The sequence below is a fragment of the Triticum aestivum genome, chromosome 5D (assembly GCF_018294505.1).
Source record: "Triticum aestivum cultivar Chinese Spring chromosome 5D, IWGSC CS RefSeq v2.1, whole genome shotgun sequence".
Classification (NCBI taxonomy): domain Eukaryota; kingdom Viridiplantae; phylum Streptophyta; class Magnoliopsida; order Poales; family Poaceae; genus Triticum; species Triticum aestivum.
The window spans coordinates 380,125,445-380,147,955 of record NC_057808.1 but is presented as its reverse complement, the minus strand read 5'-3'; the positions used below and the strand labels follow the sequence as shown (position 1 = coordinate 380,147,955).

The 22,511-nt window shown below is 49.6% G+C and overlaps 1 pseudogene; it reads left to right on the top strand.

The window, feature by feature from the left end:
• The first annotated feature begins 453 nt into the window (after nucleotides 1–453).
• LOC123120674 (cytochrome P450 71A1-like) lies at nucleotides 454–20,628 on the top strand (annotated as a pseudogene).
• The last annotated feature ends 1,883 nt before the right edge of the window (nucleotides 20,629–22,511 follow it).

The window sequence follows — 22,511 nt, the reverse complement described above, 5'->3', positions numbered from 1 at the left end:
GCCTAATAAACAAAGTACTTTTATTGAGATTTTTTCTAGATTGACATGTGGGCCCATCTGTCATAACGGCCAAGTTAACGATCCAACCTAGCAGAGTTAACTTTTTGTCACGTCAGCCCTGGCGAGTGGGCCATTCCTGTCATCATCGTGATTAGTTTCGGTGTAAATGATAACTAATGCAACTTGGTAGGCCTTTGTGAAAATTTACTTTTTCTCAGAGTACGCAATCGCGTACCTTAGCTCTATAGAAAGCAGAAAGATATGTATAAGATGTGATACAACTAAATTTTGTTAGGTCCCACAAAAGTGATAGTTGTCCGGAACACATGCCCCGGTTGTGATAGTTCATCTCCATGTGTAAATGACCATTTCTTAATCTTCTACACATTTCCACTGGCCTATAAAATGCACCCGGCCACCAGCCAACCTCGCACACTCCCACCATCTCCAATTCTCCATCTGCACTACTCAGAATGGAAACCACTACCACGAAGCCATCCCCCCCACCGCTAGCCCCACTGCACGTCACCATGCCCACGCTAGTCCTCCTGGCCGTCTCATGCATTCTACTGCTGCTAGTGCGTAGCATAACGCGAGCCAGAAAACCTCCCGCGCACCGCCTCCCACCGTCCCCGCGGGGTCTCCCGATCGTCGGTCACCTCCACCAGCTCGGCGCGCTCCCGCACCGCGCCCTGCACGCGCTCGCCGCGGCGCACGGGCCCGTCATGCTGCTCCGCCTCGGCCGCGTGCCCACCCTGGTCGTCTCGTCCGTGGACGCGGCGCGCGAGGTGCTGCAGCTGCAGGACCACGCTTTCGCCAACCGGCCCTCGCTCGCCATCCCGCGGCGGCTCCTCTACGGCTGCACGGACATCGCCTTCGCGCCCCACGGCGCCTACTGGCGCGGCGTGCGCAAGATCGCCGTGCTCTACCTGCTGAGCCCCGCCAGGGTGCGCGCCTACCGCGGCGTGCGCGAGGAGGAGGTCGCGGAGCTTGTCCGGAAGGTGGAGCGGCAGGCACACGCAGGCGGCGGCGTGGTGCGCCTGAGCGAGCTCCTGAGCGGCTTCGCCAAGGACGTGAACGGGCGGATCGTGCTCGGGGTGCGCGCCTCGGGCGGGGCCGGGTGGCGTGCCAAGGTGGACGCGCTGCTCGAGGAGGCCAACGCGCTGCTCGGGGAGTTCCACGTCGGCGACTACATCCCGTGGCTGGCGTGGGTGGCCGCCGTGGACGGGACGGACGCCAAGGTGAGCAGGGCGTTCGAGAGGATCGACCGGATCCTCGAGGAGATCATCGTGGCCGCGAGCGCTGGCACGGGTGCCGCCACGTCGAGGCGTTCGCGCATGTGCTGCTCTCGCTTCAGGGTGGTTCGAGCGGGGCTGGGTGGCGCTTGACCAGAGACAACGTCAAGGCTCTACTTGAGGTACGTAAAACTGCATGCATGGTGCATTCCTGCTGGAGGCTGGACACATACTTTTTTTTTACGGAAAGGCCTTCATGGCTAGCTTTATTAAACTAAATAACAGATACATTGTCTGCCAAGGAATTGGCAATGAAACTTGGTGGTGCCTCGATCTACAGAGACGGATCATTTGCACGGCCATATTCAGCTAGCGCATGAGCTGTTATATTTGACTCTCTATTACAATGCTTAAGAATAACCTTCCCTAAACCTCTTAGTAACTCTCTGCACTCTTCTAAAACGGGGGCAGCCACCATTGATCGTCCTTCATTCAGTTGTAGAGCGTTTACTACAATCAAGTTATCCATCCTCGCCATGATGTTATTGCAACCCATCGAAATAGCTAACTTCAAACCTTCCCGAAGTGCTGCAGCTTCAGCAGAGACTACGTCTGCAACGTGGTCAATACGTGAGGTAGAAGCTGCTATGAAATTCCCTTTGTGGTGTCTTATAATGGCCCCACATGACCCCGAATGATCCTCCTCACGGAAAGATGCATCAACGTTCAAGAGCTGTTGCGACGCCAGAACTATTGGCCAAGAGTTTATCCTCGGTGTTGGCGCGGGAACGGCCATCGCACGGGTGAAATTCAGAGCAAGTGCATGAATGGATTGTCCTGTTCGCGCCGGAGGTTGAACTACCTCCCCTCTAACATGCATCCTTCTCTGCCACCAAATATACCAGCTCGCCGTAGCGATAAGTTCAGGTAGGTCAAGCTGATCCATATACGCCGTCTGATGCACCTGATCACACAATAGAAATTCCAGTACTGCTGCTCCCGATCGGTCCACCAGTAGAGCATTAGATATAGTATTCCAAATCCCCAAAGACGACCAAACTGCTTTGGCTCGCTCACAACTAAAGATGGCGTGCTTAATATCTTCAGCAGCCAAACGACATATTGGGCACTGAGAGACGTGGCCGATGTGCCTGTTTGCTAGGACACCGAAACACGGAATTGCATTATGTAAGCATCTCCAAAAAAGATCTTCACTTTCCCAGGAACTTTCAAACTCCATAATTTCTTCCATACTGGGTGTGGCGCTGTCCCACGAAACAAGTTTGCTTCATTTGCCTCGCCTACATATGAAACCTCCCATTGTTTATAGTAAGCTGATCTGACTGAAAAAATTCCGCTCGTAGTCAGATGCCAAGCAACATAATCTTCTGTTACTTGTTGGTGCAAGGGGATCTGTAGGATGCGTTCTGCATCGGTATGCCAAAAAATTTCACGGATCAGTTGCTCATCCCATTCACCTGTAATCGGGTCTATGAATTCGATTACTTTTGTGAGCATTTGGTTACCCCGGACAGTGACCACTTTCCTTGAAAAACTGTTGGGGATCCAACAGTCACTCCAGATATTAATTTTTGCACCATCGCCAACCCTCCAAATACATCCTTCTTTGAATGTTTGTATGCCCGACCAAATGCTCCTCCAAATATAAGAGGAACCCTTCTTCAGTTCACAATTCAATATGTCGCCAGTGGGATAGTATCTCGCTCTTAATACCCTTGCACACAGGGACTCATTATGCTCAATCAGCCTCCAACACTGCTTGGCCAGCATGGCTAAGTTAAAACTCTGGACATCTCGGAATCCCATACCCCCCTTTTCCTTCGGAATACACATTCTCCACCAAGCAAACCAATGCATCCTTTTATGGTCTTCCTCGTCACCCCACCAATAATGCGACATTGCATCAGTGATCCCCTTGCAAATTTTCTTCGGGAATTTAAATACACTCATCGCATATGTAGGGATGGCTTGGGCCACCGCTTTAATTAGTGTTTCTTTTCCACCATAGGATAAAGTTCTCTCCTTCCACCCATTCACCATTTCCTGGATTCTTTCAATTAGATGTTTGAAACAAGTTACCTTGTCTACTCCAATCATGGATGGCAGCCCCAAATATTTGTCAGACAGCGACTCAGTCATTATATTCAGTATTTGACACACATCGACTTTTGTTTCCACCTCTGTATTGGGGCTGAAAAAGATAGAACACTTGGCCTCACTCACCATTTGGCCTGATGCTGCACAATAGTCATCCAGGATTCTTTTCAAGGTTTGGGCATTCCTACAGTCTGCTTTCATCAAGATGAGGGAGTCGTCAGCAAATAATAAATGTGAGATACGAGGGGAGTCACGGCACACCTGAACTCCTTGTAAATTCCCAAGGTTCTCCTCATGGCAAATAAGTGCAGATAGACCTTCCGCACACAACAGAAGCAAGGAGAGAGGGGATCCCCTTGCCGAAGCCCTCTTGTTGGTGAGAATGGCAAGATTTCATTTGAATTGAACCTTACCTTATACTGCACTGAAGTCACACATGCCATTACCAATTTTATCCATCTTGCATCAAAGCCAAGCTTCCCAAGAATTGCCTCCAAAAACACCCACTCCACTCTATCGTAAGCTTTGTGCATGTCCAGCTTCACCGCACATGTCCCTTGCTTCCCTGTTTTCCTCTTCTTCATTGTATGAAGGCACTCATAAGCAACAATAACGTTGTCGGTAATAAACCTTCCAGGCACGAACGCACTCTGGGTTTCACTGATGATATCTGGAAGTAGTAGTTTCAACCTTGCTGCTAGCATTTTTGATATTACTTTATAGACAACGTTACAAAGACTTATGGGTCTGAACTGGGCAACCGTCTCTGGGTTCTCAACCTTCGGTATGAGCACAATAGTGGTCATGTTCCACCCTTCAGGAATGATTCCCGTGTTTACTGCCTGCAGCACTTCTTTTACTAGTTCATCGCCCAATATTGGCCAGAATTTCTTATAAAAAATTGCGTGTAGTCCATCTGGACCGGGTGCCTTCAAATCCCCAATACTGAACAATGCACGCTTAACCTCCTCGGCAGTGTACGGTGCCAATAAAGCTTGGTTCATATAATCTGTAACAAAGTGTTTCACTTTATTCAAAACATGTACATTAGGAAGAGCAACTTCAGATGAGAATAAATGCTGAAAGTATTATGCTATCATAACCCTCATTGACTCATTATCCTCCACCCACACCCCACTATCATCCTTCAGTTTGCGGATATGGTTCCTCTTCTTCCAGGCAGTAGCAAAATTGGTGAAAAAGTGTGTGTTACGATCACCGAATTTAAGCCAGTTTGCCCTACTCCTCTGTACCCAGTAGATCTCCTCCTTTTCTAAGTTTCTTCAATTGCAATCAGCAAAGCATGTTGCCGATCCACCAACTCATTAGTGAGAGGGCCCGACCGCAAGCTTTCCAACTCCTCCTTAAGCTCTTTCAGGCGTCTGTGGGGCGCCTTCAAGATTTCCCTATCCCATACATGCATCTCTGCATGTACCGCAGCAGTACGTTCTGCCAATGTTGCATGTGGATTAGTTCTGTTCCATGCATCAGATACAAGCTGCTCCACATCGTCCTCCTTCAACCATCTCGCTTCAAATTGCTTGATTTTTGCTCTGAAATGATCGCTCGCCAAGTCACCATATGTGTCCAAAAGGACCGGTCTATGATCTGATTTAGTATGCCCTGTGTTGGTGATCTTTGCATTAGGGAAAAGACCTAGAAACTGTCCATTGCATACAACTCTATCCAGCCTCTCCCGTATTCTTCGTCGCCGCCATGTGAATTGGTCGCCGGTGAAGCCCATATCCTCAAGTTCACTATCGACCAAGCCGTCCCTGAATCTCTGCATCATATTTGTTGGTCGCGGCGCTCCACCTTCCTTCTCATGAGAATACAGAATCTCGTTAAAATCGCCTGCCACTACCCATGGTGCACGCGCTTGCTGATACAGACTATGGATGTACCCCCATGAAAGGTGCTTATCCTCCCACTTAGGTTCTCCATAGAAACCTGTAAACCTCCAAGTTTCATCCACTGAACCTCCCACGACCACATCAATGAAATTCTTTGATTTGTCTTTCACTTGTATTTCCACCGGGTTCCGCCAGTAGAGGATCAGGCCTCCACTAGCTCCCACACTCTCGACAACCTCCATCTTATCCATATTTATTTTCCTTCGAACCTTCTCTGCCTTAGCTGTATTCAGGTGTGTTTTAGACAGAAAAAACACATCTAGCCCAAACTGCTTCTGGACATCCAGAAGCGATCTCACTGCCGCGGTACTGGCCAAACCACGACAGTTCCAACATAGTATTTTCATTGATCCCGGCGAACACCCTCGAGGGGAGTCGCCGATGTGCTTGATGTTGGATCCTCACCCACACTTGTGGGCCTCATTCTCTTGTTGTCATGTATCTTTTGAGGGGTACTCAGCTTACTCTTATCAACTGGCTCCTCCTGACCACTCTCTAGCAAGCTCACTTTATCGTTGACAAATCCTACTGGTGGCATCAGCGAGGACACCACTCTTCCACTCCCCTGACTAGCCACCAAGCCATCTTGGTTCATCAATCTCTTCCGTACCATTGGAATCATTGCACCAGGGTTACGCTCTAGCTCCTCCCCAATGATCATATCACTTTCCTCTTCTTGGTTCGGGGCACCTGGGTTTCCTCTACCCCGTCCAAAGCCTCCTCCTCTACCCGAGTTGTTGCGTCCCAGGGCTCCCCCTCTGCCTGTCTTTGTTCTGCCCATGGGCGGATCAAATTTCACAAGGAGCCACTCCCCCCATTCACAAGATTCTGCACTGTGTATACCATCGCCACATTCAGTCACAACGTGCCCAATCAACCCACAAAAATCACAGAAATCCGGTAGCTTCTCATACTGGTATTTTTTGCTCTCCTTCAGAGTCAACGGGACAAAACACACTAGAGGCATATCAAGCTTTACGAACACCCGCGCTCTTAGGTATCTAGTTGGGTTGATGCGTCCTTCATTGACGATCACCGTAAGCGGCGATACAGCCACTTTCCTCGCTATCTTCTCTGCAGTCTCTCTCTTTTTCATCAGTCCATCAGGGACACCAATGATTCGTGCCCAAACCGGGATTCGATCTAGCTTATATTCTTGCACATCTGTAATTCCATCATATTCCTCTAGCACCACCGCAGCTTTACGGAAGAGCCATGCCCCCCCGTTCATGATTCGATTCCAGTCGACCAAACACATCACTTGGGCTAAAAAGAGATTCTCCCCTACCGGCTTGAAAGTCATCCTCTGCGATGCTATCCAGGCGTTCCGCAGGGATTTATATAGTGAAACATAACTGTAGGGTTTCTGGGTATGAACCCTAAATATTCTGATCCATCTCGTCTCCTCAATCAGTTCTTCAATCTCACCCGACAAGTCGAGCTCCTCCTCCTCTTCCCCATGCAGGTTTAGTCCCGCGAATCGATCCGCTAAAATTCCATCAGCACCTCCTTCCTGTCTCCTTGCATTGCCCGATCCAGATCCGTCGTCCGCCGGCGAGCCCCTGTGAACTCCGTCAGCCATGCAATCTCCTCCTCGAGGAAGCCGATCACTTGGAATCACGTCCAGATCGCCCCGTGGGGAGATCGACGTGAGATCGGTATCGAAATCGTCACGATAGTTGGGAACCCTGACGTCGCCGCCAAGGGAAGTTGGGAACCCTAGGAGACCTAGGGGAAGCTTTAATTAGGCTGGACACATACTTTCTCAACGCGTCGAAACAAGAGCAGTGCTACATCCACGGGGATGTCACTCATAGCTTAAAAACGATTGAAACGGAGGGAGTACGTTTTACGGTGGCTAGAACAGTTGGTAAGGGCGTGTTTGGTTGCCTGCATCAAGCCCAACCAGGCCCTCGCGGTGCAGCATCTTTTTTGGCCTCGGATGCTTGGTTGCCTGCAAACACTGTTCAGCCTGCATAGCACGGTTCTTAAAGCACCCCTAGGCCTGGCCCGTTGGGCACGGCCGAATCGGCAATTTCCCAAGAGCCAGGCCCGAGCGATGCTTTCAGGCGCACGTGGGTGGCTCTCTGGAGACGTGTGTCTCGAGTTAACCCCCCTCTCTCTCCCTAATCCTCAATCCCCTCTCTCTCCCTCCATGGCCTGCTTGTTCTTCTCCTCCGCGGCTAGCGCCACCCGCAGCTCGCCGCTGACCCGCTGCATGTCGTGGTCAAAGCGGCCCCTCGGCTTGGCGGCAGCGACAGCGAAGACGCTAGCCTCGACCACCCGAAGATGGCAGAGCTGGAGGCGGGCGGACGCGGCTGGTGCCGCGATGTCGGATACCAGCGCGGCCGGGGGCGGAACTGTTGGGAATAGTAGCATAATTTAAAATTTTCCTACGCTCACCAAGATGCATCTATGGAGTCTACTAGCGACGAGGGGAAAGGAGTGCATCTACATACCCTTGTAGATCGCGAGCGTAAGCGTTCCAATGAACGTGGATGACGGAGTCGTACTCGCCGTGATCCAAATCACCGATGACCGAGTGCCGAACGGACAGCACCTCCGCGTTCAACACACGTACGGTGCAGCAACGTCTCCTCCTTCTTGATCCAGCAAGGGTGAAGGAGAGGTTGATGGAGATCCAACAGCACGACGGCGTGGTGGTGGATGTAGCGGGTCTCCGGCAGGGCTTCGCCGAGCTTCTGCGAGAGAGAGAGAGAGAGGTGTTGCAGGGGAGGAGGGAGGCGCCCAAGGCTGTAGGTTGCTGCCCTCCCTCCCCCCCTTTATATAGGCCCCTTGGGAGGGGGGCCGGCCAAAACCCATCTAGGGTTGGGGGGGCGGCGGCCAAGGGGTGGAAAGGGGTGCCTTGCCCCCCAAGGCAAGGGGGAAGCTCCCCCCCTAGGGTTCCCAACCCTAGGCGCATGGGGGGAGGCCCAAGGGGGGCGCCCCAGCCCACTAAGGGCTGGTTCCCTTCCACTTTCAGCCCACGGGGCCCTCCGGGATAGGTGGCCCCACCCGGTGGACCCCCGGGACCCTTCCGGTGGTCCCGGTACAATACCGGTAACCCCCGAAACTTTCCCGGTGGCCGAAACTTGACTTCCTATATATAATTCTTCACCTCCGGACCATTCCGGAACCTCTCGTGACGTCCGGGATCTCATCCGGGACTCCGAACAACTTTCGGGTTTCCGCATACATATATCTCTACAACCCTAGCGTCACCGGACCTTAAGTGTGTAGACCCTACGGGTTCGGGAGACATGCAGACATGACCGAGACGCCTCTCCGGTCAATAACCAACAGCGGGATCTGGATACCCATGTTGGCTCCCACATGTTCCACGATGATCTCATCGGATGAACCACGGTGTCGAGGATTCAATCAATCCGTATGCAATTCCCTTTGTCAATCGGTATGTTACTTGCCCGAGATTCGATCGTCGGTATCCCAATACCTTGTTCAATCTCGTTACCGGCAAGTCTCTTTACTCGTACCGCAATGCATGATCCCGTGACTAACGCCTTAGTCACATTGAGCTCATTATGATGATGCATTACCGAGTGGGCCCAGAGATACCTCTCCGTCACACGGAGTGACAAATCCCAGTCTCGATCCGTGCCAACCCAACAGACACTTTCGGAGATACCCGTAGTGCACCTTTATAGTCACCCAGTTACGTTGTGACGTTTGGCACACCCAAAGCACTCCTACGGTATCCGGGAGTTGCACGATCTCATGGTCTAAGGAAAAGATACTTGACATTGGAAAAGCTCTAGCAAACGAAACTACACGATCTTTTATGCTATGCTTAGGATTGGGTCTTGTCCATCACATCATTCTCCTAATGATGTGATCCCGTTATCAATGACATCCAATGTCCATAGTCAGGAAACCATGACTATCTGTTGATCAACGAGCTAGTCAACTAGAGGCTTACTAGGGACACGTTGTGGTCTATGTATTCACACATGTATTACGATTTCCGGACAATACAATTATAGCATGAATAATAGACAATTACCATGAACAAAGAAATATAATAATAACCATTTATTATTGCCTCTAGGGCATATTTCCAACAGTCTCCCACTTGCACTAGAGTCAATAATCTAGTTACATTGTGATGAATCGAACACCCATTGCGTCCTGGTGTTGATCATGTTTTGCCCTAGGGAGAGGTTTAGTCAACGGATCTGCTACATTCAGGTCCGTGTGTACTTTACAAATATCTATGTCTCCATTTTGAACACTTTCACGAATGGAGTTGAAGCGACGCTTGATATGCCTGGTCTTCCTGTGAAACCTGGGCTCCTTCGCAAGGGCAATAGCTCCAGTGTTGTCACAGAAGAGAGTCATTGGGCCCGACGCATTGGGAATCACCCCTAGGTCGGTAATGAACTCCTTCATCCAGACTGCTTCCTGTGCTGCCTCCGAGGCTGCCATGTACTCCGCTTCACATGTAGATCCCGCCACGACGCTTTGCTTGCAACTGCACCAGCTTACTGCTCCTCCATTCAAAATATACACGTATCCGGTCTGTGACTTCGAGTCATCCAGATCTGTGTCGAAGCTAGCGTCGACGTAACCCTTTACGACGAGCTCTTCGTCACCTCCATAAACGAGAAACATATCCTTAGTCCTCTTCAGGTACTTCAGGATATTCTTGACCGCTGTCCAGTGTTCCTTGCCGGGATTACTTTGGTACCTTCCTACCAAACTTACGGCAAGGTTTACATCAGGTCTGGTACACAGCATGGCATACATAATAGACCCTATGGCCGAGGCATAGGGGATGACACTCATCTCTTCTATATCTTCTGCCGTGGTCGGGCATTGAGCCGTGCTCAATTGCACACCTTGCAATACAGGCAAGAACCCCTTCTTGGACTGATCCATACTGAACTTCTTCAATATCTTGTCAAGGTATGTACTCTGTGAAAGACCAATGAGGCGTCTTGATCTATCTCTATAGATCTTGATGCCTAATATATAAGCAGCTTCTCCAAGGTCCTTCATTGAAAAACACTTATTCAAATAGGCCTTTATACTTTCCAAGAATTCTATATCATTTCCCATCAATAGTATGTCATCCACATATAATATGAGAAATGCTACAGAGCTCCCACTCACTTTCTTGTAAACACAGGCTTCTCCATAAGTCTGTGTAAACCCAAACGCTTTGATCATCTCATCAAAGCGAATGTTCCAACTCCGAGATGCTTGCACCAGCCCATAGATTGAGCGCTGGAGCTTGCATACTTTGTTAGCATTCTTAGGATCGACAAAACCTTCCGGCTGCATCATATACAACTCTTCCTTAAGGAAGCCGTTAAGGAATGCCGTTTTGACGTCCATCTGCCATATCTCATAATCATAGTATGCGGCAATTGCTAACATGATTCGGACGGACTTCAGCTTCGCTACGGGTGAGAAAGTCTCATCGTAGTCAACCCCTTGAACTTGTCGATAACCCTTAGCGACAAGTCGAGCTTTGTAGATGGTCACATTACCATCCGCGTCCGTCTTCTTCTTAAAGATCCATTTGTTTTCTATGGCTCGCCGCTCATCGGGCAAGTCAGTCAAAGTCCATACTTTGTTTTCATACATGGATTCTATCTCGGATTTCATGGCTTCTAGCCATTTGTCGGAATCCGGGCCCGCCATCGCTTCTTCATAGTTCGAAGGTTCACCGTTGTCTAACAACATGATTTCCAGGACAGGGTTGCCGTACCACTCTGGTGCGGAACGTGTCCTTGTGGACCTACGAAGTTCAGTAACTTGATCCGAAGCTTCATGATCATCATCATTAACTTCCTCCCCAGTCGGTGTAGGCACCACAGGAACATTTTCCCGCGCTGCGCTACTTTCCGGTTCGGAAGGGGTGACTATCACCTCATCAAGTTCCACTTTCCTCCCACTCAATTCTTTCGAGAGAAACTCCTTCTCTAGAAAGGACCCGTTCTTGGCAACGAAGATCTTGCCTTCGGATCTGAGGTAGAAGGTATACCCAATAGTTTCCTTAGGGTATCCTATGAAGACGCATTTTTCCGATTTGGGTTCGAGCTTTTCAGGTTGAAGTTTCTTGACATAAGCATCGCATCCCCAAACTTTTAGAAACGACAGCTTAGGTTTCTTCCCAAACCATAATTCATACGGTGTCGTCTCAACGGATTTCGACGGAGCCCTATTTAAAGTGAATGCGGCAGTCTCTAAAGCATAACCCCAAAATGAGAGCGGTAAATCGGTAAGAGACATCATAGATCGCACCATATCCAATAGAGTGCGATTACGACGTTCGGACACACCATTTCTCTGAGGTGTTCCAGGCGGCGTGAGTTGTGAAACTATTCCACATTTCCTTAAGTGTGCACCAAACTCGTGACTTAAATATTCTCCACCACGATCTGATCGTAGGAATTTTATTCTCCTGTCACGTTGATTCTCAACCTCACTCTGAAATTCTTTGAACTTTTCAAAGGTTTCAGACTTGTGTTTCATCAGGTAGACATACCCATATCTACTTAAATCATCAGTGAGAGTGAGAACATAACGATATCCTCCGCGAGCCTCAACACTCATTGGACCACACACATCGGTATGTATGATTTCCAATAAGTTGGTTGCTCGCTCCATTGTTCCGGAGAACGGAGTCTTGGTCATCTTACCCATGAGGCATGGTTCGCACGTGTCAAATGATTCGTAATCAAGAGACTCCAAAAGTCCATCTGCATGGAGCTTCTTCATGCGCTTGACACCAATGTGACCAAGGCGGCAGTGCCACAAGTATGTGGGACTATCGTTATCAACTTTACATCTTTTGGTATTCACACTATGAACATGTGTAACATCACGTTCGAGATTCATCAAAAATAAACCATTGACCAGCGGGGCATGACCATAAAACATATCTCTCAAATAAATAGAACAACCATTATTCTCGGATTTAAATGAGTAGCCATCTCGAATTAAACGAGATCCAGATACAATGTTCATGCTCAAAGCTGGCACTAAATAACAATTATTGAGGTTTAAAACTAATCCCGTGGGTAGATGCAGAGGTAGCGTGCCGACGGCGATCACATCGACCTTGGAACCATTCCCGACGCGCATCGTCACCTCGTCCTTTGCCAGTCTCCGTTTATTCCGTAGTTCCTGCTTTGAGTTACAAATATGAGCAACCGCACCGGTATCAAATACCCAGGAGCTACTACGAGTACTGGTAAGGTACACATCAATTACTTGTATATCACATATACCTTGGGTGTTGCCGGCCTTCTTCTTGTCCGCTAAATATTTGGGGCAGTTCCGCTTCCAGTGACCACTTCCCTTGCAATAAAAGCACTCAGTCCCGGGCTTGGGTCCATTCTTTGACTTCTTCCCAGTAACTGGTTTACCGGGCGCGGCAACTCCCTTGCCGTCCTTCTTGAAGTTCTTCTTACCCTTGCCCTTCTTGAACTTGGTGGTTTTATTCACCATCAACACTTGATGTTCTTTTCTGATCTCCCCTTCCGCTGATTTCAGCATTGAATATACCTCGGGAATGGTCTTTTCCATCCCCTGCATATTGTAGTTCATCACAAAGCTCTTGTAGCTTGGTGGAAGCGACTGGAGGATTCTGTCAATGACCGCGTCATCCGGGAGATTAACTCCCAGCTGAGACAAGCGGTTGTGCAACCCAGACATTCTGAGTATGTGCTCACTAACAGAACTGTTCTCCTCCATTTTACAGCTGAAGAACTTGTCGGAGACATCATATCTCTCGACCCGGGCATGAGCTTGAAAAACCAGTTTCAGCTCCTCGAACATCTCATATGCTCCATGTTTCTCAAAACGCTTTTGGAGACCCGGTTCTAAGCTGTAAAGCATGCCGCACTGAACGAGGGAGTAATCATCAGCACGTGATTGCCAAGCGTTCATAACGTCTTGGTTCTGTGGGATTGGTGCATCACCTAGCGGTGCTTCTAAGACATAATCTTTCTTGGCTACTATGAGGATGAGCCTCAGGTTCCGGACCCAGTCCGTATAGTTGCTGCCATCATCTTTCAGCTTGGTTTTCTCTAGGAACGCGTTGAAATTGAGGACAACGTTGGCCATTTGATCTACAAGACATAGTGTAAAGATTTTAGACTAAGTTCATGATAATTGAGTTCATCTAATCAAATTATTTAATGAACTCCCACTCAGATAGACATCCCTCTAGTCATCTAAGTGAAACATGATCCGAGTTTAACTAGGCCGTGTCCGATCATCACGTGAGACGGACTAGTCAAGATCGGTGAACATCTCCATGTTGATCGTATCTTCTATACGACTCATGCTCGACCTTTCGGTCCTCCGTGTTCCGAGGCCATGTCTGTACATGCTAGGCTCGTCAAGTCAACCTAAGTGTATTGCGTGTGTTCCGAGGCCATGTCTGTACATGCTAGGCTCGTCAACACCCGTTGTATTCGAACGTTAGAATCTATCACACCCGATCATCACGTGGTGCTTCGAAACAACGAACCTTCGCAACGGTGCACAGTTAGGGTGAACACTTTCTTGAAATTATTATAAGGGATCATCCTACTTGCTACCGTCGTTCTAAGCAAATAAGATGCAAAAACATGATAAACATCACATGCAATCAAATAGTGACATGATATGGCCAATATCATTATGCTCCTTTGATCTCCATCTTCGGGGCACCATGATCATCTTCGTCACCGGCATGACACCATGATCTCCATCATCATGATCTCCATCATTGTGTCTTCATGAAGTCGTCACGCCAACGATTACTTCTACTTCTATGGCTAACGCGTTTAGCAACAAAGTAAAGTAATTTACATGGCGTTATTCAATGACACGCAGGTCATACAAAATAATAAAGACAACTCCTATGGCTCCTGCCGGTTGTCATACTCATCGACATGCAAGTCGTGATTCCTATTACAAGAATATGATCAATCTCATACATCACATATATCATTCATCACATCTTCTGGCCATATCACATCACATAGCACTTGCTGCAAAAACAAGTTAGACGTCCTCTAATTGTTGTTGCAAGTTTTTACGTGGTTTGTAGGTTTCTAGCAAGAACGTTTCTTACCTACGTATGACCACAACGTGATTTGCCAATTTCTATTTACCCTTCATAAGGACCCTTTTCATCGAATCCGTTCCGACTAAAGTAGGAGAGACAGACACCCGCTAGCCACCTTATGCAACTAGTGCATGTCAGTCGGTGGAACCTGTCTCACGTAAGTGTACGTGTAAGGTCGGTCCGGGCCGCTTCATCCTACAATGCCGCCGAAACAAGAAAAGACTAGTAGCGGCAAGAAGAATTGGCAAACTCAACGCCCACAACTGCTTTGTGTTCTACTCGTGCATAGTAACTACGCATAGGCCTGGCTCATGATGCCACTGTTGGGAATCGTAGCATAATTTAAAATTTTCCTACGCTCACCAAGATGCATCTATGGAGTCTACTAGCAACGAGGGGAAAGGAGTGCATCTACATACCCTTGTAGATCGCGAGCGGAAGCGTTCCAATGAACGTGGATGACGGAGTCGTACTCGCCGTGATCCAAATCACCGATGACCGAGTGCCGAACGGACGGCACCTCCGCGTTCAACACACGTACGGTGCAGCGACGTCTCCTCCTTCTTGATCCAGCAAGGGGGAAGGAGAGGTTGATGGAGATCCAACAGCACGACGGCGTGGTGGTGGATGTAGCGGGTCTCCGGCAGGGCTTCGCCGAGCTTCTGCGAGAGAGAGAGAGGTGTTGCAGGGGAGGAGGGAGGCGCCCAAGGCTGTAGGTTGCTGCCCTCCCTCCCCCCCTTTATATAGGCCCCCTTGGGAGGGGGGGCCGGCCAAAACCCATCTAGGGTTGGGGGGCGGCGGCCAAGGGGTGGAAAGGGGTGCCTTGCCCCCCAAGGCAAGGGGGAAGCTCCCCCCCTAGGGTTCCCAACCCTAGGCGCATGGGGGGAGGCCCAAGGGGGGCGCCCCAGCCCACTAAGGGCTGGTTCCCTTCCACTTTCAGCCCACGGGGCCCTCCGGGACAGGTGGCCCCACCCGGTGGACCCCCGGGACCCTTCCGGTGGTCCCGGTACAATACCGGTAACCCCCGAAACTTTCCCGGTGGCCGAAACTTGACTTCCTATATATAATTCTTCACCTCCGGACCATTCCGGAACCTCTCGTGACGTCCGGGATCTCATCCGGGACTCCGAACAACTTTCGGGTTTCCGCATACATATATCTCTACAACCCTAGCGTCACCGGACCTTAAGTGTGTAGACCCTACGGGTTCGGGAGACATGCAGACATGACCGAGACGCCTCTCCGGTCAATAACCAACAGCGGGATCTGGATACCCATGTTGGCTCCCACATGTTCCACGATGATCTCATCGGATGAACCACGGTGTCGAGGATTCAATCAATCCGTATGCAATTCCCTTTGTCAATCGGTATGTTACTTGCCCGAGATTCGATCGTCGGTATCCCAATACCTTGTTCAATCTCGTTACCGGCAAGTCTCTTTACTCGTACCGCAATGCATGATCCCGTGACTAACGCCTTAGTCACATTGAGCTCATTATGATGATGCATTACCGAGTGGGCCCAGAGATACCTCTCCGTCACACGGAGTGACAAATCCCAGTCTCGATCCGTGCCAACCCAACAGACACTTTCGGAGATACCCGTAATGCACCTTTATAGTCACCCAGTTACGTTGTGACGTTTGGCACACCCAAAGCACTCCTACGGTATCCGGGAGTTGCACGATCTCATGGTCTAAGGAAAAGATACTTGACATTGGAAAAGCTCTAGCAAACGAAACTACACGATCTTTTATGCTATGCTTAAGATTGGGTCTTGTCCATCACATCATTCTCCTAATGATGTGATCCCGTTATCAATGACATCCAATGTCCATAGTCAGGAAACCATGACTATCTGTTGATCAACGAGCTAGTCAACTAGAGGCTTACTAGGGACAGGTTGTGGTCTATGTATTCACACATGTATTACGATTTCCGGACAATACAATTATAGCATGAATAATAGACAATTACCATGAACAAATAAATATAATAATAACCATTTATTATTGCCTCTAGGGCATATTTCCAACAGGAACAACCGCCGACCAGCCGGAACAGCCGCCGCCGACCACCACCACCACCGCCTAGCAGCAGCAGGAGGGAGCCGAGCAGTCCCAGCAAGCGGAGGACGAAGACGTGAAGGTGGCCCCGCTGATCCAGCCACATGAGGTCACGGCGCCGACGCCCGCCGCGAGCAGCAACTGCTCTGTTTCCCCTGCCCGGGGCATCTCGTCGTCCTACTCCTCCTCGTCGGCGGCGTCTGGTCTGGAGGCAGCGGAGTGGCCGGAGCCCATGTACCTCCTCGGCTTGGGCGGCATCATGGACGTCGGCTTCGTTGTCCCCGGCGGACTGGGCGTCGACCCATTCGACCACTACTACCCGGACCCCACGTGGCCGGCGCAGCATGTGTGTAGGCGGAGGCGACCGACGGGTGCGAAGAGGCGGCTTGGAAGAAGGCAGCAGGCGGCGCGAGGCGCCCGACCCGGCCGGCAGCGGACGCGCGCGAGGCACAGAGGAGCGGAGCGGACGGCAGCGGCTGGGTGCACGGCGGGGCGAGCCCGACGCGGCGCGGCAGGCGGAGATGGCGTAGCGGCGCGGCGAGCTGGCCCACGAGACGGTGTAGCTCGGCGTAGCTCGTCTGGATCACCTCCGGCGTGCCGCCCTTGAAGTTCGACACCTTCTACGGCAGCGTCGGCCCCTGGAAGGCCGGCGTCATCGCGGCCGCGGTTGCGTCGCTGCTGGTCGTCCTCGACTGCTTCACGCCCAGGAGCGGCTCCTCGTCTACGTGCTCCTCCCATGCGGCAGCCTCGACGCCCCACCTCTTCCTCCCTCTCCCCGGCAACCTCTCCGGCCAGGCCGAAGCCCATTACACAACCGCGGTGAGCCGGACGCGGCCACTCCGGCGCGCTCAAAGTGTTTGACGAAATGTCAAGCCCAATCTGTTGGCTGTTAAGTTTTGTTGTTAACGCTGCTAATCATGTGCATGTATGCAACCAAACGCCAGGTGAAAATTGCATCTCGATGACAAGACCCCCTAATACAGGCAACCAATCAACTGGTCATCTACGTTTTTGACCCTGTTTTTGCTAACCCAGACCCTGCTAAGCCTGGCTCGTTTTCTCCCTCTGAGCCAGGCCCGGCAGCGAAAGCAACCAAACACGCCCTAAGATTTATTGGAAAGAAGGGGGAAGGAGAGGCCCACCCCGGTGAAATTCAGGCGGGCGGGGGCGATAGAATTAATAGGCAGGTTACGTAGCTCTTCGTAAGGGCTTCGTAGGTGTAGGATTATTGTCGAAACAAACTGGTTTTGCTAAACCTTATGTGCCTCAAATTATTCTTAGTGCCAGTCACTTATTTCTTTTCTCGAGCGGGCGAGATGGGAGGGTCGGATCTTGCCATAAATGCAGCAGCCTCACAATCTATCTTAGGGATGTGGGGTGCAGGTTCATCGTGATGCGGGGGGTTACCGGAGTTGTTCACTGGTGCAGGGCTTAGAGAGATGGTCAGGCGGCGGCCAGCATAACGGTGGGGGAGGTCCAGGGAAGGGCGGGCGGCGAGGCGGCAATGGTCACGATTGCAGGAGACAGGGGTGGAGGTTGACGGTTAGGGCTTGGTTGGTTGGCAGCTACGCGAGGAAGAAGAAGCAGAGGTTGAAGATGAACAGTGACCTGATCTATTTTCAGCCGTTGGAGGAAGATGTAATGGCCCTTAATGAAAGTGACTGATGCAACATATTATTTCAGGCACTTGACGTATAGGCTATCCCCAAACAAACTCATAACCCAATGAAAATCACATCGGTGCACTTTCTCAAAGGAGTTTGCTAAACCTACGGCCCACCGTGAAATACGAGGGTTGTGTTTGGTTAAGGAGGTAAAGAGGTTTCGTAGCCCATGCAAAAGGTTTGCATAGGCTTAGCATTTTTGTTTGCGGAGTCGGGATATTTGTTTACAGCTAACCCTATAGTATTTTGTCTTCTACCCACCACAAAAGAAAATAGCAACTTTTTTCATCAAAAGGAGGCTAGATTGCGTCTGTAAGGAGAACTGTTTTTTTAGAAGTCACAACTGAAGCAGTGAAAGAAGTCCTACTACTCCTTAGTAGATACCGGTATCCTCTAAGCATTAAACATTCAATAATCCGACATCTACGATGGGTTACCAAAGTTTTTACGTAATTTTCAGTGGGTGGGATGGCCCGGTCCTTGCCGCTAGTCTCAATCATAAACTGCCAACTAGCTACCCACGTAAAATTTACGTAAATCTGTTCGTAGGTGTAGCATTGATCTTAAACATTGGACTAGGCTCGTGGAATCTCAGTCCCGTTCCATGCATGTGCGCTAAACGTACCGCTCGCTCGTTGTCGCACATGCCGTTTGCCTACACGTCGGTAGGTCCCGAAATGCAGTGGGCTCATGGGACTTGTTGATGTGTCTTAATCTGGAAATTACGAGCTATTAATACCACTGCCGTTCGTCCATTGTCGTCTTCAACTCTCTTTTTTGACGTCGTGTTCAACTTCAAGAGCCTTTGCACTATTGGCGCTCATCGCGTACTACCTCCTTGGTCTCGAAAGGCAGTGGGCCCGTACGTGGGACATGATGTGTCTTAATCTGGAAATTACGAGCTATAATGCCTAACTTTTGTAATCAACATACCTCGCAAAAAACAACTTTTGTAATCAACATCTTCCGTGCATTGCTTTCTTTTCAAGAGCTTATGTACGATTGGAGCTCATCGTGTATCTACCTGGTTTCTTTTGTCCTCTCTTCATGAGGCCGCCTTCAGTGGCGGAGACAGGGGGGTGCCAGCCAGGGCCCTGCCCCCCCCCCCCCCCCCCCCTAACATCAGTGATTTAAGCCTATAATGAATAGTAATAGTGATTTGCTTTTGCTAAAATTGGTGTTTTTTCATGGATTAGCCCTCCCTAACAAGATTTAACAGTAGTTGGCCCCCCTTGTCTGAATTTTCTGGCTCCGCCACTGGCCTTCTTTGTGTTCCCTTACAACATCTACAGCTGGATTCATCAAATCAGGCCCCTTAAACATTTGTGGACTGTTCAGACATGTCCACAGAAAGTGACCGGTCAAATTTTTGTCTCCACAATCGAGTATATCATTTAGCAAACCTCAAATCCACATAACCACATGCATTTTAAACTATCTTCACGATGCAAGCAACCGTCTAGATTGACTTTTTCTTTTACCGGTCAATGACTGGACCGTCTGCCGGGGATTGGAGGCTTGGGACTGCACACGGAGCAACCCCAAAAGGATGCAGGCAAACGAGTCCGCAAAGATGGTGAACGTTCGCGTTAATTCTTTTTGCGGCATGGTTATTAAAGCAACAAAAAATAGAGTAGCTTATTTTTATTTTCACGGACAGACACACCCACTTGTATCCCTATTTAGGACAACTGTAATTTTGTGTGCAACAATAACTGTGTACTTGTTTTTTCTTTACTTTGTATGAATCATTTGTGACATGTTCTCCGGTAACCGGTTGTTCCTTTTTTGAGAAATAGAGGAAATTTTAGTCTCCCAACATTACTTTGCACCATTACCAATCTAGCTTGTCACCATAATTGAGGACGACATCCACATGCCTTCTTGTTTCTGTGATGCCACATTCATTTCAATAATTTTCACAGGACCTATTCGGAGCAGGGACAGACTCGACCATAATCGTTCTGGAATGGGTTATGGCCGAACTACTCCGCAACAAGGAAGCGATGCAAAAGCTACAACAAGAGATCCGACGCCACTGCACGAAGAGTCACTCCCGCATCATCACCGAGCAGGACCTCCAAGCAATGGAGTACCTTAGGGCCGTCATCAAGGAGACGATGCGGCTGCATCCGCCGGGGCCTCTCCTTGTCCCTCGCGAGTCCATGCAGCACGCAAAGGTCCACGTCTACGACGTCCCACGTGGGACAAGAATCATTGTGAACGCATGGGCTGTAGGCAGGGACCCGACGGTATGGGATAATGCCGGCGAGTTTCGTCCAGAGCGGTTCATCGATAGCGAGGTGGACTTCCGTGGGCGGCATCCTCAACTCATACCATTTGGCGCCGGGAGTAGGATGTGCCCTGGGATCGGGTTCACGACATCCGTCGTCGAGCTGGCACTAGCGAACCTGTTGGGACATTTCAATTGGACGGTTCCTATGTTGGAGAATAAGGAGCCGGGGGTGATCGACATGGAGGAGGCCTCTGGGATCACATCACGGAAGAGGGTGCCGCTGTGCGCCGTAGCGACACGGCCGACATAGTTGCATGGGTATTATTTAGCAATAACATTGGGCTATAGTATGTGTTGTCAGGTTTTGTTCTAAAGGACGTGTTGTCGATGTAATTTGTTTTTTTACATACTCCCTCGGCTCCTAAATCTAATACGCTCCATGTGCAATGCACCCCAGCCACACACACTTCCGCATGCAGAGGAGGCTGTGCCACACCCATGTCCAGCCACAGGGCTACTTGTGTCCAAACAAGCAACTGCGAACTACAATTCGGAATATGGGCAAAAAACTTATACACACTATAAAGTGGAACAGAGGGAGTAGTACATATGCAGACGCTTGTATATACGAACATACACTCACCCCTATTAACGCAGGCATGCACGCACACACTCTATCTCTATGGGCACATCATCTTGAGATTCATAAAGTCACCACAAACGCCTTCTTAGTCGACGGGAACGTCACCCCCCACTAAACGCACATCGTCGGAAGGCCTGAAATAAATCCAGGAAAACACGAGCATCAGTGTCAAATTTAGGACTTAAACTCTGATGAACTGTGAATACCACTGTTCTCCTAAACATCCAACCACAGGTTAGATCGCGTCTGTGTAATTTGCCGAAACAACGTTTATTGTGCTGGTTATGTTGGATGCTAATGCTAGTGTGATGACTAGTGACTATCATTGGAGATTGTTGACAATCTGTTTGAGTCACGACCTTTTGGAAGCCGTTAGCAGCTGTCATCGTCATAGCGTCCCCACAGGCAACTAACTCAATTGCAAATGGATTGGTTGGCAGTCATCTTATCACAGAGATGTGATCTTAGAGCATCTCTAACCGAAGCTCGGAAGGGGTCTAACTTCTCGGAAGACAACTAAATTCATATTTGTTTTAGCTGCTCAAATTGTTGAGGAGAAGTCTCCGCGGACCCTCAATATTGGGCGTGAGTTATCAGCAAAAGATCCCCTTCCCTTCCTCGCGCGGCTGCCTCTCCCCTGCCCGTGCATCCACGCCGGCCACCGCCCACTCATGTCGACACCCTGTAGCCCCCGCCGACATCCCGCTCGACTTTAGTTCGTTCCGTAGCCGTCTCCGGAATCGATGCATCTAGACTCTGATCCGCCGCCGTCGCGAACTCGTTGACAAGAAAGGCCACTGCAGAGCCACGTTTTGTCCGTAATGGAACCACATAGCCACCCCAAGCTAGGGCCCACACAGCCTTCAAAGCTTCTTACAGTATGTCCTCGTCCTCTTGGCGCTCGCTCCTCCTGTCAGCATGTCCTCATCCGGCGCTCGATCAGGCTTAAAAATGTGCTCATGTATTTGAAAATTGTTCAACGCATACCAAAAACAAGTTATGCATGTATACGAAAGATGTAGAGCATGCATTGAAAAAACTAGACATGGATTGACAAAAAGAAAGAAAAAACAACAACGGAACCGAAGAAAAATGATAAGAAAAACACATAGAAAAGCGAGAAAAAAACACGAAAGCTTCTAAACCCGGACCAAACAGGTTCATAGAAGCTTCCTAAAACTGTTCCTAGAAGCTACAGTATTGGGCCGACCCACTATCCTCGCGCCAGAGATGAGACAGATGGTTCTCTCGGTACCAGCTTAGCCCAAGGGGGTACTGAGGCCCCTTTGACGGGTGAATCTTATTTTGTACAGTGTAATTCCTACGTGGCGCAAACTCCCTCTACAACACATCTAGCATATCATACCGGCGGGAGCTACCCCCGATTTTTAGGAGAGTCCACCAATTTTTTTCCTTTTCAGTTGTTTTTATGCGGTTTTTTTATTCTTATCCTTTTTATTTTTCTTTCTTTAAAAAACTTAAGATTTTTTCAAATGCATGAACTTTCTTCAGAATCCCGAACTTCTTTCAAATGCATGAGTTGTTGACAA